We start from the raw sequence: 17,826 nt of genomic DNA on the forward strand, positions 1-17,826 counted from the left end.
TTTTTTTTTTTTTTTTTTTTTTTTTGCGGAAACAAGGAAGTACATTTTATTTTCAAAATGTTTGTATACATATTCTACATTTTATTTATTTATTTTATTGAGAAACAAATAGCAATGAGACCGTTTCAAAACCGATTAGTAGGACACTTTCAATAATTAATGCATTGCAAATTGTTTTCATAGTGGTTATTCATAGTACAAGATGCAGATATGATATCCTGTCCAAACATTATTCGTACAAATCTGCAATTAATTGGTAGGATTCTCACCCTTACTAACTATATATGCTGATACCTGTGAACTAAGCAACTGCACTGAAGACAGCAATGTGTAATACTAAGTTCATGCTTGGAATGCCTGTCATTCTGGTCTTCTAAATATGTACTGCTTGTCATGTCATGTCAATTACTGGTACACTGTCTCTCAAGTAAATGTTTGTCTTTTGCTGTCTTCTACTGGCATAAATTGATGCCTTTCTGCCATTCCATCCTGCCTTGGAGGCAGCTGATTATGGACTGAATTCTCCACAAATTGAAAGATAAATAAAACTTTCTATCCTTATTTTAAAGCCTTGAATATTTTTTCTCAGTAATGAAAAAAAATAAAGGAAAGATTTTGATCAGAGAAGTGGGGCTGCTGTGACTATACCTAACTATGTGGTACAAGAGCCTTTGGGAATGTCTTGTGGGAAGAGTTTGGAAACATTTAGAGATGACATCTGAAAGAGTAGAGCTGGAATGCCTTAGGCTATTCTACTGAAGCAGTGAGATTATTGCCACAGCAGACTGAAGACTAGGAATAAACAGAGCTTTATTAGTAAGGCTAGCTACTGGCCCTTCCAGGGTTGTTTTGTCTCTGTTTAAATACCTTCTTGGTTTCCATGGCAACCATGATCGAATCCCATGGTTGGTGATTCAAGAAGTCCTGGGCTTCTTCTTTGTAATTGGTTCTGTTTTCCTCTTATCTTTTTTATGTTTACAACATCTTAACAAATATGGGTAAGAAGTGAAGGAGTTACATCTTAACAAGGGTGGGGAAGGAGTGAAAAAGTTGTAACATCTTAACAAGTATGAGGAAGGAGTGAAAGATTGAGGCATCTCAATTACACAGAGTTGATTCCGCCTTATTATCTCTTATCTCAGAGGTGGATTATAGACTAAAATAGAGCTTCTTTTGCTAGAATAAAATTAATGCATTGAGAGCCACCCATCCCTTATACTATATGAAAGATTCTGGCCAGAGCTCAGAAGGCCAGAAGGCTGTTAGAAATCCTGCTGGTAAAGTCCAGGCTTGGGAGATGTCTGTTAGGAAGAGGGACTGCATTGGTTGTTGGAATCTAGACAGTGTGTGTATGGCTTGGAAAAAAACTTTGCCTTTTGTTCAAGTCCAGAGATTTTGCCTGAGGCTAAAATTAAGAGTGACAGACTAATCTGGAAGAAGAAATTTCAAGGTAGTCTAATGTTGGGACAGTGGCATGGCTATTGCCAGGAGCTTTTAACCATATCTGTGTTGAGAATCAAGAGTAAAAAGCCCAGAAGAATGCTTTAAAATATTGTGAGTTCAGCCAAAAGGGAAGCTCCCGTAAAGCTGTGGACTGCAAAGATAGAGTAAAGTAAATCTTGGCTGGTTGGAAAGGAGTAAGAGAATAGAAAAGATGGTCTGAGGTCATCACAAGAAACAGAAAGTGCCCACCCCTTGCAGCCTCAAAATTGTAAAAGTCAAAAAGACTTTGAAGAGAAAGTCACAGAGAGCCATTTTTCAGAATGGTGGAAGCCACACTATGTTTGATAATGGTGTCAGCAGCCACACCAGGTGCCAGAATGGTGGGAGTATAGAGAATTTTTTCCTCAAAATTGAATTCAGAGTGCCTAGCAATCCAGGCACTGTACCCCTGTCACCAAGACAGAGGGAAGCTTGGCTGCTGCTCCAGATGGCAGCAGACCTTGGCATCATCCACCTGGTTCTGGTTCTAGGTGCATGTAGAATATAAGAGCTCTGAGGCTAAAAAAGGCTCCCACTCAAATTTCAGAAAAGGGACCAGGAGGCCAGACAGTGTGCTCCTGAGAGGGCAGTGTGTAAAGCTGTGAGTGTGAAGCTAAAGGTACAGTGAACACCCAAGAAGTTTGAAGAGTCCAGGAAAGAGGGTTGTGTAAGGAAAGCTGCAAGGAGAGAGCAAAGAAAACCTAAGGAGAAACCAAGGGAGCTACAACCATCAAAAATGCCATGGAGGTGGAGCCACATGGAGCTCACAATTTGCCACAGATTGCCTTTAATGTTGCATGTGGAATTATACGACTAAGAGTTTGTCCTGCTGGACTTTGAATTTGCTTTGGTCCCAATGCTTTTTATCCCCCTATTTGTACCTTTTGGAATTGTTGTGTTCAACTTGAGCCATTGAATGTTGGAAGTGTTTAATTTTTTATTTGTACAGGGTCTCACAGCTAAGAGTTTGCCTTAGCTCTTGGAGGAAACTTGGGACTTGGAGTTTTCAGCAATGCTGAAATTGTTAGGATTGTGGCAACTCTTAGAGATAATCTAAAATGCCTTTTGCCTACAGAGTTATACTTGAAACTTTGGGGGCCGAGAAGCAGAATGTTATGGTTTGTGTCTAGCTGTTCCACCAAAGCCTCGTACAGTCATAGGGCAGCTTTTAGTTTTTGATTGATTCATGGTCCAATGCTGGCATTATGGGTGTGAATGCTACATGCACCCTGGGGTGCCCGCATACAATATAAGGGAGGGAAACAGGCTTGCTCTTTCCACTCCTACCCTTATGTTCTTGTTGCTTTTACTGTTTTCCAATGCCATGAACTGTTGCCCTCTGTCATGTGCTACTCTTCCTTGCAGCCAGCTGATTATGGGGTGAAACCTCAACAAACTGTGAGCTAAATAAACTTTTCTCTTCTTAATTCTGAGCATCAGATATTTTGTCCCCACAATGAGAAAAATGTAACTAAGACACAAGTATAGTGTTTGAGTGATTTTGGTATGATAAAAAAATGAAAGGAAGCATACCTAACCAATGTTTTGAGAGCTATATATAAAACAAGAGATGAATGATAACCCAATTACCTGCCTCTTTTTTGCAAGTTTGTTCCTGGGAAAAGAGTTGAATTTGCACCTATTTTGTAAGATGGGGCCCATCAAGGCACTTGTGCATTGCAATTTTTGTCAGTGTTAAATTTATTTTGATAGAATTCTCTATTTTAAACAGAATTCTTACCTTACGACTGACCCAGAAGATGTTCCTTCAGTGACTATGAGCATTTTGTGGTATTAGGAAAGACAACTAACTAATTTAGCTGTATTTGTCCATGGAATATCTTCCAAAATTGGAGAGGATTTATGAAGCAATTTTTAGACTACATTTGCAGTCTCATCCTCTCTTTGTCTCTTAGTCTCATTGTATATTTCAGACATAGAGCCATATGTAGTATTTTTTAAATATTTTGCTCAAGAAATCCTGTAGCAAAGTAGGTATGGAAAAATCTTACAAAGTAGAATCTCTGTAACCATACTTCGTTTGCAGCTAGTACCCTCTAGGAGGATTCAAGAGGTCCATGTCAAATGTGCTTGCCATTGATTAAATAACTAAACAAGAATGTTCAGGTTCCTGGGCTCACAACAGGAGACATGTGGTTAGCAAGCATGATTTGAGCAATGCCATATGCAATGTGAAAGGGACTATTCTCAGGCACTGCAGAGATAATTGTGAACTGTGAATAGGAGCTCTTTTATGGAGATATGCAGTGCCACAAGATCTATTGGACAAGAAAGGAAGCCAACTGACAGGAAATCCATGAAGCTTCAGCTATATATAATCCATCTGCAACCATGAAATGTCAAGTGTCTGCCTTAAAGAATGTGGAGATACCAAAATTACTTGAAGTCAGTAATATGGATATCATCTTAGATTCCTTGCAAAGGTTTTCAGTAAAAGGTACAGAACATATACATATGTACAGAATATTCCCAGTTTGTGAACCATAAACTAATTCATTGAAGAATTTTCAGTATACTTTAAAAATAGAGACTCATCTGATGTATGATTGAAGAGAGGGCCTCCAATTATTTTTGCTACAAACTTGAAATACTGGTTAGAATTGGGGAACTTCTCTCTTGTGATTGCAAATAGGGTTAATTTGAGACAAAAGAAAAAGGAGATGTGTTGCCTTCTCTCATGGACTCAATGGAGGAAGACAGCATTGGAAACTGCACCTCATACTGGACAAGAAGAAATGGTATGAGTACGATGAGTATGATTTGGCCACTTGGGGTTTAGTTTCTAATAGCCAAGGACCTGGAGAGTAGCAACAAATATCCTTTCCATTTCTTGTTTTGAGAAAAGGTAACTCTTAGAACATGGGAGACCAACACACAAGTTGCTGTCTGTACTTGGACGAAAAGAATGTATTCTGGTAATGGATAAGAATATTGTTTCAGTTCAATCCCCAGTACCGCAAAAAAAAAAAAAAAAAAAAAAAAAATACTGTTTCAGAGAGGGCAGAAACAAACCCAGCCATGGGAAGAGATGTTGCTCTAGTCCAAATAGGGAATACCTATGGGATAAAATCCTGGGGCTTTGATGAGATAAAATACACCTTTGTGACTATGGAGAATGATGATGGCTATTTTTTAAACTTTACTCATGCTGAGAATCTGACTGAAATAACGTGGGCGCTGAGGCTTGGGGAAGGGTGAGAATATGAGAGCAGTTTAGAGAGATTTTCATTATTTCCCTGGCATTGAATTAGCTAATCTAGAGTTTCAGATTCCTTTTCTGAAGGTAAAGGCCCCAGAAAGTGTATGTAGGACAAAATATCTTCCACAATAACACTTCTTAGTATTACACGGTCAAATTTCCAGGAGCTGGGTCTGACATAAAAGAAGTCAAAAGATGTTAGATTAGTTTAAAAATGAAGGATTTTTGGCAAAGTAGTACTCCATTCTACATAAATGCCACATTTTCTTTATCCTGCATCTGCTAGTGGGCAGATAGTTTGATTCCAAGATTTTATGATTAGGAATTGTGGGGTATAGACATGGATATGCATTTATAGGGACCCCAACTGGGCCTCATTTTCTAACAGCAGATTCAGCTAGAGACATCCGAGGACTACCCCATTGATGTGTACAGTGCCTCATGATTTGATCACCTATCTAGGGTTCTCTTAATCTCATCAGGATCACAATTAAAATTCACTGGCATAAGTCTGCCCCTTGTCAACTTGACACCTAAGTACATCTCAAACTGCAATGAATTTTTTTTTTTAACCAGAGCAAATAGTCACTTTTTTTTTCTAGAGGAAGCAAAACAAACACATAGATGAAAAAACACTGCACAACATGAAGATGAACCCTGCTCTGTTAAGCCTTTAAAGAGTGGGTCATTGAGATACCTGGAAAAAATAAATAGGTGTTCTCCATGGTTACAGAGAAAAATAACATGGAACAGCACTGATAACACCAGGAATTTCATAACAAAATAATAGGAGAGGGGCCGGTGTGACAGCTCAGTGGACTAAAGCACCTGCTTAGGCAGGCAAGGGACCACAGTTCAATCCCTAGCACCACATGCCATGCCAGCCCCACCCCCAGGATGGGCTGAGCCAGCTACAGACTCTGAACATAGAGGTATATGCCTGTAATCCCAGCGCTGGGAGGCTGAAAATAGGAGGCTCATTACAAGTCCGAGCTGCATAGTGAGACTCTATAACAACTAAATACATTAAAATAATAATAATAATAATAGAAGAATAACAATAGTTAATACATTGCATATTGTCATCCTCAATATCATTACTCAAGGTACAAGATAGCAGCATAAAGAATTCTCTTATGAATATTAGCATGAACCTTCCTTTTCTATGAACTGAGAGACACTTGTAGTATAGATGCCTTGCATTTTCTCCCTTTTTCCTTACTTCCTTTCCCCTTTCCTTATCCTAGCTCATTTTTTCTTTTTAACAATTTCTTCCTATTTCATAATGTCTATTATACATTCTAGGCCTCGTTTACTGTTTCAATTTCTCACACTGGGGAGATAATACAATGTTTCCACATGTGAGTCTGATTTATTTCACTTATGAGTAAGATCTATATGTACTTGTCAAAGTCTCAAGTTTATCCTTCTTCATGGCAAAGTAGCACTCCACTATATATATATATATATATATATATATATATATGTAATCTTCGTTATCTATTCCTTAGTTGACATACATTTGGGTTGTTTCCAAGATTTAGCTATGACAAATTATGCTGCTATATACATGGGTGCACATATATTACGTGGTATGATGTTTTTAGGCCTTCTGGACAATTACTCAGGAGATAGGGGGAATAGCTAGCTTGAATGGAATCTCCAATTCTAGCTTTTTGAGGAATCTCCACACTGATTTCCACAGTGATTGTATCATTCTACATTCTCACCAACAGTGGAGTTTTCTTTTTTCCTCACAGCCCCTCCAATATTTGTTACTGGTTGACTCCTTGATGTTAGACATTCTTTCTGGGCTGAGATGGAATCTCAGTGTTCTTTTAATTTGTATTTCTTGAATGACTAGTGCCGTTGAACATTTTTTTCATGTATTTACTTGCCATTTGTATTTCTTCATCTAAGAAGTACATATTCATCTCAGATAACCATTTCTGGAGTGGGTCTTTACATTTGTTTTCATTTTTTGTTTTGTTTTTAATAGAGAAAAATAGTATTTCTCTTTCACCAATAAAACTGGCACAATAAAACATCTTTCTTTTGGTCAGAAAGGCAAGTAAATATACAACTTTCTTGTTAACAGTGTTCAGACCTTTACAAAAGCAATTCAAGACAATCTGAAGAGTTTTGTTATATAACACAAGATATAAATTATGCCCAGTATTATGTTAGTGGTCAGTTAAGTCTCGTCTGTAAAAATAACGACATTAAGGAAGTTAGGCAGAGATACAGTGCAACTAACATTCATACAAAAAAGTAAACTCCACTTAAGTGAACTGTGGTTTTCCCTGGGTTTGAAAACAAGTGTTTTGTATACAAAATTCATATTAGTGTTTGCAATTAAATGCTGTGTCACATATAAAATTAAAAATGCCATTTCAAATGCACAGAAATCATTTCCAGAATGGTGGTGTGACACGACAATGTGGATAAATTTGCCCTGAATGGAGAGACATCTGAAACTTTCATCAGGCCCCATGCACGTGTATTGTGGGCTGGGTTCAAAGTCAGCAGATACAATATTAGTTTACTTCGAATTATTTTTTCTAAATAGCTCCTGCTTTGTTTTTTAAATTAAATTTTTGGGGTTTTTTGTTTTGTTTGTGTTTTTACTACCATAGACTAACCTAGTAGTAGAAAATGGGTGATCAACCTTTCATTTTACCATAGTGCAAATGTGTTATGGAAATTTTGGGGGAGGTTGTCAGTGTCGTTGTATTCTGGTTAATTAGCTCATACCAATCTCTGCCTTATAGTCTGTGGAAACCTTCACAGAGTTCCACTCACATAAAAGGATCTTGTCCTAGTACCCTGGTCTGATTAGTACTATCAGATGGAGGACAAATAAGTGTGGATGTTTTATATTGAAAATGCAACATTTATTTTGTGTTTTTCATAAAATGTAGCTTTTTTCTTATGGAAATGAAAGGGTCTTTATATTTGGAGGTCTGATTTTTTATATGTTCGAGATAGCAGTCCTTTGTTTGAGGGACTGTTGGATAAAATTTTTTCCCAGTTTGTGGGTTTTGTTTTGATGTGCAAAATCTTTTTAATAAGATGAAATTCCCAGTTTTTGACTCTTTGAAGTATTTCCCATGAAGTTAGGCTTTTGTTCACAAACTCTCTACCTACCCCTATATTTAGATCTTCCATCCATTTTGACTTTAGTGCATGGTGATAGGCATGGGTCTAGTTTTAGTCTTTGTTATGTGGAAAGCCAGTTTTTCCAGCATCATTTATTAAAGAGGCTATCTTTCTTTCGGGGAACATATTTGGCCCTTTCGTCAAAGAAAAGGTGGCTGAGTGTTTGTAGTTGTATCTGCATCTTCTAATATATTCCACTGATCCTCAGGCCTTTTTACTTTTTTCCAGTACCATGTTGATTTTATCACAGTAGCTTTGCCATATAATTTCAAGTCAGGGATTGTGATGCTTCCTGCTTTGCCTTTGTTGCCCAAGATTATTGATCAGATTTCATAATCTCTCTTTATCTCATTTTTATAGCTCTAAAATGAAGGTCATACTAAACCTGACTTCTCTGAAAGAAACAAATGTATATCTGTATGAAGCACATAAAAGAACAGTGAATGTTCAATAACTGTTCATTATTGTTGCAATAGATTTTTTTCAAACATTTTATAGCTAACAGATATAATTTCCCTGCCTTCGCTAGAGTACTAGAGGGGGCATGACCATGTGCATCTCTCCCACACTGTGATTAAAAAGATGCTGGAATGATCTGAGACTAACTCCCGCTCACAGCGTTGTAGTAAGTGCTGATTACTAGAGCTGCTCAGACTCTCAGGGAGGAGGGGCCATACCTGCTCGCAGTAAACCACCACGCTGTTGTGGTTCACACATGATGAGCATCTCGTAGCAGGGGGAAATCAATTATGCCCTACCACTTTATCATCTAGAGCATTTCATCACCGCTGTAATACAGTATCTACCTGGTTTAGTAGAAGTTTATTCACTCATTGATTTCCTTACTCACCAATGTTTATTGAGCACTGACCTTCCCAGGCAGCTTGCTAGGTAGTAGCAAGCGGGATGAGACAGGGTTTTTCTGATTTCTTTCTCATCCAATGACAGTGAGTCAGTGAGGGGGTTATAGGAAACATAGCATCTCAAATAAACTACTCCCAGATTCATAAGATAATTGTAGGCAACTGAGTTACTGTTTCACTGGGGTCAGGGTGGGTCATTGATAATGTTCCTTAAGACTTTCTTCTATTACGCAGACTACTTTGCCTTCTGTTTTATTAAAGATAGGACATACACCAGGAGGGGAAGCAAGTTTTAAGTACAGCTCAGAATAGATGTGGAGATCTATATCTGGCTGAAGGCCATGCTCAAGGATCCTTCTTAGATAATGCTGCCATTGGCTGGGCTTCCTGCCCGAAGTGTGGTCTCAAGGTCACTGGTCTAGCTTCATCATTTGTTTACTCTTTGGAATGTGCAGTAAGCGAATTGTGTGTAGAATCTCCTTCTACCCTGACCTGCCATATTTTGATGTCCTGTAAATTAGTCCTTTTGATTCCTTCTTAGTTATCTTTATAATTTGTCATGAAATGTATATTCTCTAAGCACAGAAAATAATGTGGCAATCCCATCATAAGCAACTCTTTGTGGTGGTTAATTTTGACTGCCAACTTTATTAGCCTGACAGATGCCTAGGAGATTAGCAAAGTTTACCTCTGGGTATATCTGGGTGAGTTATGAAGGGATGGCCTTGGGAGCTATCACAGGTCTCTGCCTTGTCCTCTGTGCTCTTCCCTACTCTGTTCCTTCTGGATGCCCTGAGCTGCGCAGCTTTCCTTGACTTCCCTGCAGCCATAATGCACCCATCTCAGAGCTCTCATGGACTAATACTGCTGAAAACATGAGTCAAAGTAAACCTTTCCCCCTTTAAATTGTTGTAACAGGCATCTGTAATTAATCATCAACTTGACTGGACTAAGAGACTCAGAGAGGCATGTCTACATCAGAGTGGATTAACCCACTGATGTTCACAGCCAAATGTACTGCTGGGTTCAGGGGTCCAGAGAAGAGCCGTCCCTGGAGGCCCACTTGGGAGTGAATCTCACACTGGTGCTCTTCCCTGTGCTCCTCCTCCACCTGCCATGAAGTGAGCAGGGTTGCTCCATCACACCCTTTGGCCACAGTGTTTCTCTGTTGGAGTCAGCTGACTAATACCTTTGAATCCAGGAGCTAGATGAAACGTTTTCCTGGGAAAGCTGACTGTTGGGAGCCACTGAAGCAGGAAATTGGTCAAATATGTGAGAACAGGGCTGGGCCTCAGTGCCTAAAGCAGTCAAGCTACCTCAGTCTTTAGAAAAGCATCCTGCCTGGTTAATGTCAGCTCTTAGTCACTAGGCTGCCTTGTGTCACAAGATACTAACTTTGCAAAAGTATAATTAAATACCCTTACAGTTTTTGTTGTTGTTGTTGTTGTTGTTGTTGTTGTTGTTAATTTAATATAGGGTCTTAGGGCTGGCGGTATAGCTCAGCGGACTAAGTGCTTGCTTAGGTAAGCGCAGGGGCCAGGCAGGGTTCAATACCTGGTTCCAACTGCCACGCTGGCCCGGCAATGGAGTCCAGGTGCAGTGGCGTGCGCCTGTAATCCCAGCACTTGGGAGGCAGAAATCAGGAGAATCGCTACTAATGCGGGCTATGTAGTGAGACCCTGAGAAAATAAAAAAAATAAAAAAAAAAAATACAGGGTCTTCAGGGTCTGCAGGGCCTCACTGCACAGATTGGACTCATAGTGATCCTCCTGTTTACAGCCTCCCAAGTGTGGGGTTACAGGTGTGCACCACCACACCCTGTCTCAATCGCCATCTCAGTATGCTCGGGAGGCAGAGCCAGCACGGCACGCCGGGTATCGAACCCTGGCTCTGCCTCTGCCTAAGCAGGTGCTGTAATCCACTGAGTTATTTGGCTGGTCCTTACCCTTACTTTTGTTAGTGGGAGCTCATTTGCCAATCAGGCAAAGGACTACCACCTGACCTCAGCTATTATCCTTTGTCTTTATTTGCTAAATCCTTTTGCCATTTTCCACCAACTGAGAGACCAATAATTGGGAATGTCATACATTTGTTTGTCCTACCAATAAAAACTAACACTTTCTGCTGAATAAAACATTTATATTTGCTATTCTTTTTGCCCGTACAATCTAGAAGGCAAGTAGAATTTATACCTTTGCCCATGGATTACTGCTATGTTCCACCACTAGACTATGTAGAAACATTGTTGTACTACCTCTCACCACTTAGAAGCCCTAGAAGATGGTAGAGCCACTGTATCTCATGCTTTGGACTCTTCTTTTTACTACTATTCTAAGGGCTCCTTAGAATTTTATTGAAAAAACAGAGATGAACTTATGTTCTTTTTAATCCATTGTTTATGTACCTACTAAGAATATTCAAACCAAAGAGGCATAGTCAGTCTGACAGAACATTTCTGTGACTCCCTGGTTCTGTGCAACCCTTTTAAACTGTTATTATAATACAAGCAATAGCACTTTTAATACTTCTGCTGTCCAAGTAACATTTATCAACCTGAGTTTCTCTGCTTAATCTCGCTCAATTCTTTATTATTCCCGGATATTAATTTTCTATATATAGGAGGGAGTTGGTAGATGTTAATAATCTTCTCCCTACATCCTACAGTACAGTAGCATCGTCTCTGTAGGTATGTTATTATCTTCATATGAACTTATGAAAGTCTCTCCCTCCTTCAACTATTTTCCCCTTAATTTCCTCTACCTGTCTGTATGACTGTATCTCTTTTCTCCTTAAGAATCCAGACTTCTCATAGAAACTGTACTGACTTCCTCAGTATCTGTCCATTTAGATCTCTGTAGCCTGGGTTGGATCCTTGATATTCCAGGTTAAGAGGTGGGTCTGAGCCCACCAGTGACTCCTGTGTTGGGTAACATGGTAAGTGTTTTCCAAACATCCTCATGTAATCCAACCCCTCTGCATCACCTACCTGTGGTCTGTTCCTTTCTTTGGAACGTCTCTAGTTCGTGTGTCTTGAGGTTCTCATGGTGCTTTGAATCTGCTTATTGAACACCCTGATGGTTTTTGAATGCCAGAAATGCATAGGTGCTGTTCTTGAAACAATGCACTGCACCATATTTCACCACTTTGATCTTTGATCATGAGGTAAAAATGGGTGCACTTAATTCAGGTTTAAAAGGAAAGATAAACTGGACAACATGATTCAGCCAAAAATTTTGTGGTTGCTTTTACTTATAGAAGCTGATTACTTACATGATGGAAAAGAGAAGCTTTTGTGGCTTTTGTTTTAAGAACAGCATAGTCTAATTCATCACCAAGTGGGAGTCTCCAGATGTCATACCCTTTATATTTTTCTCTCTAGGATTTAGCTCAAATATTCATAAGCCTACTAGCATGACTTTACATTGAATGATTACTGTCACCACACAATCCCAGATTGTCACAAGAAGAAAATTGAGATTAGAAAATAACTTAAAGCTTTGGAGTATCAAAGTTTCTTTTTATGGAAGATCTAAAGAAATTATCTATTTATAAAGAACCATGCAGTTGTAAACTCTTCATGGTATGAATTCAAAGGGTAGATCATAAAATATGTACAGCACTGAGAATTGAAAAATGCAAGAAAATGGACTTTGAGTAGACTCTGGTCTATCCTGTTCACTGTGGAATTAAGAAGGTTGAGGTTTAGCTTTATGAAGTGAGTTGTTCCCAGCCAGTTAAAGTATGAGTGGCAGAGTTCAGTCTCTAAGTTCAGTTTGCTGTGAAAGGAGGCTGATTCTCAGAGTTGTCTAGGTGTCCACCTCTGTGCTTTGGCAACTCTTCTCACATTGAAAAGATTTTTTGAGCACAGGAACATCTCATCTCAGCATGGGAGGCATCAGTAGTCACTCAGAGGTACACATTCTTATAACAAAAAAATTACTAGTGAAGATTTTTTTTTCCTACATCCATCCATTCTTCATTAAGTTGGGGAACTGATGCTCTTGGACTCGGAGCTGTAGCCACTGCCCTGTGGAGACCAATTCACTGGCTCACAAAGGTTGCTTTTTGGGTGTGCTTTTTAAAAAGGAAAAATTTATTTAAAGAAACAGATAAATAATAGATAGCTTCTGAACTTTAGGACGCTATATATAGCTTCCATCTTAGTGCCAGAAGTACTCTGGGTTCAGTAGCAAAGATGTATTAGTATAGACTGTTACTCTCTCTCTGGTGCACACTCCTGTCCCTTCCTGCCTTCTGTCTCCTGCTGGATCGGGTACTCCACACATTAACACATTAGCAGTTGCCTAGCCAGGAGGATGAACCAGGGCCAGCTTTGAACTATAGTAAGTGATTTCTATACCCCTGGATATCTGGATATCAGGGTCTTAATGATTCAAAATATTCCACCTTCTTCCTTTGACAAAGTTAGCAGTGGCCTTGGAGTATCTTTGTGTGGTCACCCACCAGAGTGACCCAGTTCCAGCCAATGGGGTTGGCCTGAGAAGACAGCACAGGTTTGCTTTTCTTTGCTTTTCACTGCCTGTTCTTCACTTCCAGTGCCACCAGGCAATTCAGGATACCAAATGGTGAGCAAGTTTACCCATTAAGCGGTCAGTACTCTTGGTAACTATGTATGGTTTTTACTCACAAAAATTTGATAACAAAATATTGTCACCTTAATCTCTTTCCTCACTTCCAACTTTCTTTTTTTAAAATTTTTATTTGTATTCTTATAGGTTCGTATTACATAATGACTGCATTTAATAAATATCATAATTCTTTATTTTCTCCTCCCATCCACCCTATGCACTAATTTTCCTACAAATGACTTCAGTTTATCCAAATTTATGGCAGAGTAAGACTCCCTTTTGTGTAAATATCACATTTTCTCTATGTGGTCATCTATTGATGGATACATAGGCTGCTTCTCAGATATAGTTATTAAAATCATGCTGCTCTAAATACAAATATGTGTGTATTATTGCAACATGGTATCTAACTCTTTTAGGAAGACATCTAGAAGAAGAATAGTTCAGTTAAATGGAATTTCTAGTTTTAGTCTTTTGAAGAATCTACATATTGATTTTCATACTGGAGTTACTTCTTCACATTCTTGCCACCAATATAGAAAGTTTCCCTTTTCCTTGCAGATTCACCAATATTTATTGTTGTCTGATTTCTTGATTATAGCCATTCTTTCCCAAGTAAGATGAAATCTTACCAGGGCCAGGGAGATGGCTCAGTAGAATAAGTGCTTGCCTGACAAGCGCAGGGTACTGAGTTCAATCCCCAGTACCACACACAAAAAAAAAAGAAAAAAAAAGAAAAGAAAAAAGAAAAGAAATCTTACCATTGTTTTAATTTGTATTTCTTTAGTGGCCAGCAATGTTGAACATTTTTTCCTTGTACTTTTTGGCCATTTGTACTTCTTCTGAGAAGTGATTATTCATTTCTATTGCCCCCCCCCATTTTTTGAGGTTTTTTTTTTATTTTGAAGGGTTTCTTTTGTGTTCCTATATATTATAGCTATTAGTTCTCAATTTGAGATGTAGCATGCAACCTTTTTTATCATTTTGTGGGTTGTCTCTACTTTGTTGGTTATTTCCTTTGCAATGTAGAAACTTTAGTTTTATGCTATCCCATGTGTTAATTCTTGTTATAATTTCTTGTGCAGCTGTGGTTCTTTGGAGAGAGTTTTTATCTATGTTTATGTCTTCAAGAATTTTATCTATTTTATCATTCAGCAAATTAAATATTTTGTTTTAATATTTAAATCCATTTTGATTTTAGTTTTGAACTCAGTGAGACACTAGTCTAGGTTAAGCTCCTGAATGTGAATACCAAGTTTTCTCAGCACTATTTGTTAAAGAGGCTGCCTTTCCTCCAGCATACGTTTTTGACACCTTTGTCAAATATCAGGTAGCTGAATTTGCTTGGAGTTGTTTTTGCATTCTCTATTTTATTTCATTGGTCTACATGTCTTTGCTTTTTTTCAATAAAACAATATGAATTTCACAATATTTGTTGTAACGTACAATGTTGCCTTCAAATTAGTTGTTCATATTACCAAATAGATGCATGCAAAATTGGAAGAAGAAAAAAATATATTAGAAATTAAGAAGAGAAAAAGGATAAACCATTGGAAAAAAAAGAGACAAAACTAAGTATTTTGTATGCCACTGCCATGCTGTTTTCTTCACTGTGGCTTTGTAGTTGTCTCAGTTACTCTTCTCTCGTTGCTGGGACAAATACCCGATACCCAAAATGAAGGAAAGAAAGAGTGGAGCTTCAGCCCATACTCAGCTGGCTCCAAGGCAGAGTGACACATGGCAGAGGGCAACACTTCATGGAGGCAGAAGGCAGCAAAACAGCAAGAGCAAAAGGGAGGAGTAGCAGCAACAATGGCAACAGAGAGGAAGTCTGTCTCTCTTAAATTGCATTCAAGCTGTCCACCCCAGGCTGGGAGTAATACTCACACCCATAATCCCAGCAGCACTCTTAATCTCCCAGTGAATCATGAGTTAATCACAAACTCTAGAAGTCTGCCCCATGAGTGCATGCGGCTTTGGGGAGACAAATACACACAAACCATAATAATTGTCATAAATGGCTTTTGTCAGACTGAGATAAAGTCCTTCTATACCAATTCTCTTTGGGGAGTTTATAATGAATGGATGTTGAATTTTTTCAAAAGTTTTTCCTGTAGCAAGTAAGATGATTGTGTGATTATTGTCCTCATGTCTATTTATGTGATGCAATACAATTATTAATTTGTATATGTTGCACTAACCTTGTATTCTTTGGATGAAACCTACTTGGTCATGATATTATCTTTTTGATGATCCATTGAATTCCATTGGGCAGTATCTTGTTGAGGATTTTTTCACCCATACTACCAAAGAGATTGCCCTGTTGTATCTTTATTATTATTATTATTATTATTATTATTTCTGGTTTTATGAAGTTGCAGGAATGACTTTGAAAGTACTACTTCTCTCTCAATTTTCTTAGAGTTTGGAGAGTACTGGTATTGGACTTTCTCCAAAGTTCTTGTAGAACTCATCAGTGACTCCATCGGCGTCTGCATTTCTTGGTAGTTGTTTCACTACTTCTTCCATCATATTGCCTGTTATTAGATTTTTTCAGATTATCTTCTTGGTTCATTGGCAATTAATATGTATCTAGGGATTCATAGTTTTTTCTGAATTCCATAAATTATTAGTACATAGTTTATAAAGTAGTTACTAATAATTTTCTAGATTTCAGCAATGTCTATTATAACTTTACCTTTTTCATTTGTAATTGCATTTATTTGAATATTCTCTTTCCTTTATTGTTAAGATTGGCTGAGTTTATCTATTCTGTTTATTCCTTAAAAAAGCTTGGGTTTTTTTTTTTTTTTTTTTTTTTGGTTCATTGATTCTTTGCATTCTTGTTTCAGTTTCAATTTCATTAACTTTTGTTCTGATATTTTATAATTTTCTTCTTTATACTAGCTTTGGTTTCAGATTTTTCTTGATCTTTTTTTTAGAGCTGAAAGTACATCATTAGGATATTTATTTGTGCTCCCTCTGTTTTTGTTATTTAGCCATTCACAGCAAAAAGAAGATATTCTCTTTTAGCCCTGCTTTCCTTATGTTGCATAGGTGCTGGTATATAGTACAGGAATTATTTCATTCTTTTTAGTCTAGTTTAGTTTTGTGTGGGTTTGTGCCTGTGCGTGTGTGCTCGTGTGTGTGTGTGTGCAGGGTCTCACTATGCAAGTCAGACTCGCAGTTATACTCCTGTTTTCAGACTCCCTAGTGCTGAGATTACAGGCATGCGCCACCACACCTGGACTCCACTGACTGGCTCAGCACACCCAGGGGTGGGGATGACGTGGCATGCCAGAGATCTTACCCTGGCCCCTGCATTTACCTAAGCAAGTGCTTAGTCTGCTGAGCTATTCCTAGTCACCAGCCCTAGGAATTATTGTTTCATTCTAAGAATTTCTAAGTCCTCTGATTTCTTCTGTGACCCATTCATTGATTGTTCAATAGAAGATTGTTGAATTTTCATGGATATGATTAATTTCTATCATTTTTGCCATTGATTTCTAGTGTCATAGCAGTATGAGCGCATGATATGTGTGGGGTAATTTTGATTCTTTTAAACTTAAACAGGTTTAAGTAAGTAAGTACTTACTTATATACTTAAATAGACCACATGAAGTATTAGCATGTAGTCTATTTTTGAGGAAGTCCCGTATACTGCTGAGAAAAAAAATGTATTCTGTTACTGTTGGGTGGAACACTCTATAGATATCTATTAAGTCCATTTGTTTGACAGTTTGGGTAAACTGTGGTGCTTCTGTAATTTTTTGTCTACTTGATCTATTTGAAGCAGTGGGAATTGAGGATTTCTACTATAATTGTGTTGTTGCTTTATTTGGTAATTTATGTTGAGGTTTTTTTTAATGAATTTGAATGCAATGGTATTTGGTATATATACTTTTATTTTTAATTTATGTGTGTGTGTGTGTGTGTATGTGTGTGTGTGTCCAGCTAAGCCCACCAGGGGGTGGGCTGGCTGGCATGTGGTGCTGGGGGATTGAACTGCGGTTCCTGTGCTTTGCTAAGCTTGTTCTAAGTAGGTGCTTTAGACCACTGAGCCATCTCACCAGCCCCTGGTATATATACTTTTATAATTGTTATCTCTTCCTGCAGATTGTTTCTTAACCAATATGTAGTGACCTTATACATTTTCTGGAACATTGTTTGACCCCCAGGTATCTGTTGAAGTAACATTAATTATAGCTTTGGGTTTTAATTTTCATAATATAATGAAAATAAAATATAGAAGGAAAAATTCTAGAAGTAAGTGTATTGCGTACAGTGCAAAGTAACAACAGTTTTTATTTTAAAATCTCTTTTGTCACAAATTAAGAGAAGACAAAAGTATTCAGAAGGGCCATTTATTTCAGGGGTAAATAGCCTTACAACTTCAGAAGATTTGGAAGCATGTACAGACCATGCTTAATACTCTTACTAAAAAATCCTTAGTTGGTAGAAAAGCTGTCATGATTGATTGTTGGGAGAATTCTATCTCAAACATCTCCACTTG

General features: G+C 38.0%; 1 pseudogene; it reads right to left on the minus strand.

Moving 5' to 3' along the window:
* LOC101587518 overlaps positions 1-15,845 on the minus strand; it is a 25,114-nt pseudogene extending 9,269 nt beyond the window's left edge.
* Between the last annotated feature and the right edge of the window lie 1,981 nt (positions 15,846-17,826).

This window comes from Octodon degus, unplaced genomic scaffold, assembly GCF_000260255.1.
Source record: "Octodon degus isolate 3935 unplaced genomic scaffold, OctDeg1.0 scaffold00019, whole genome shotgun sequence".
NCBI classification, from domain to species: domain Eukaryota; kingdom Metazoa; phylum Chordata; class Mammalia; order Rodentia; family Octodontidae; genus Octodon; species Octodon degus.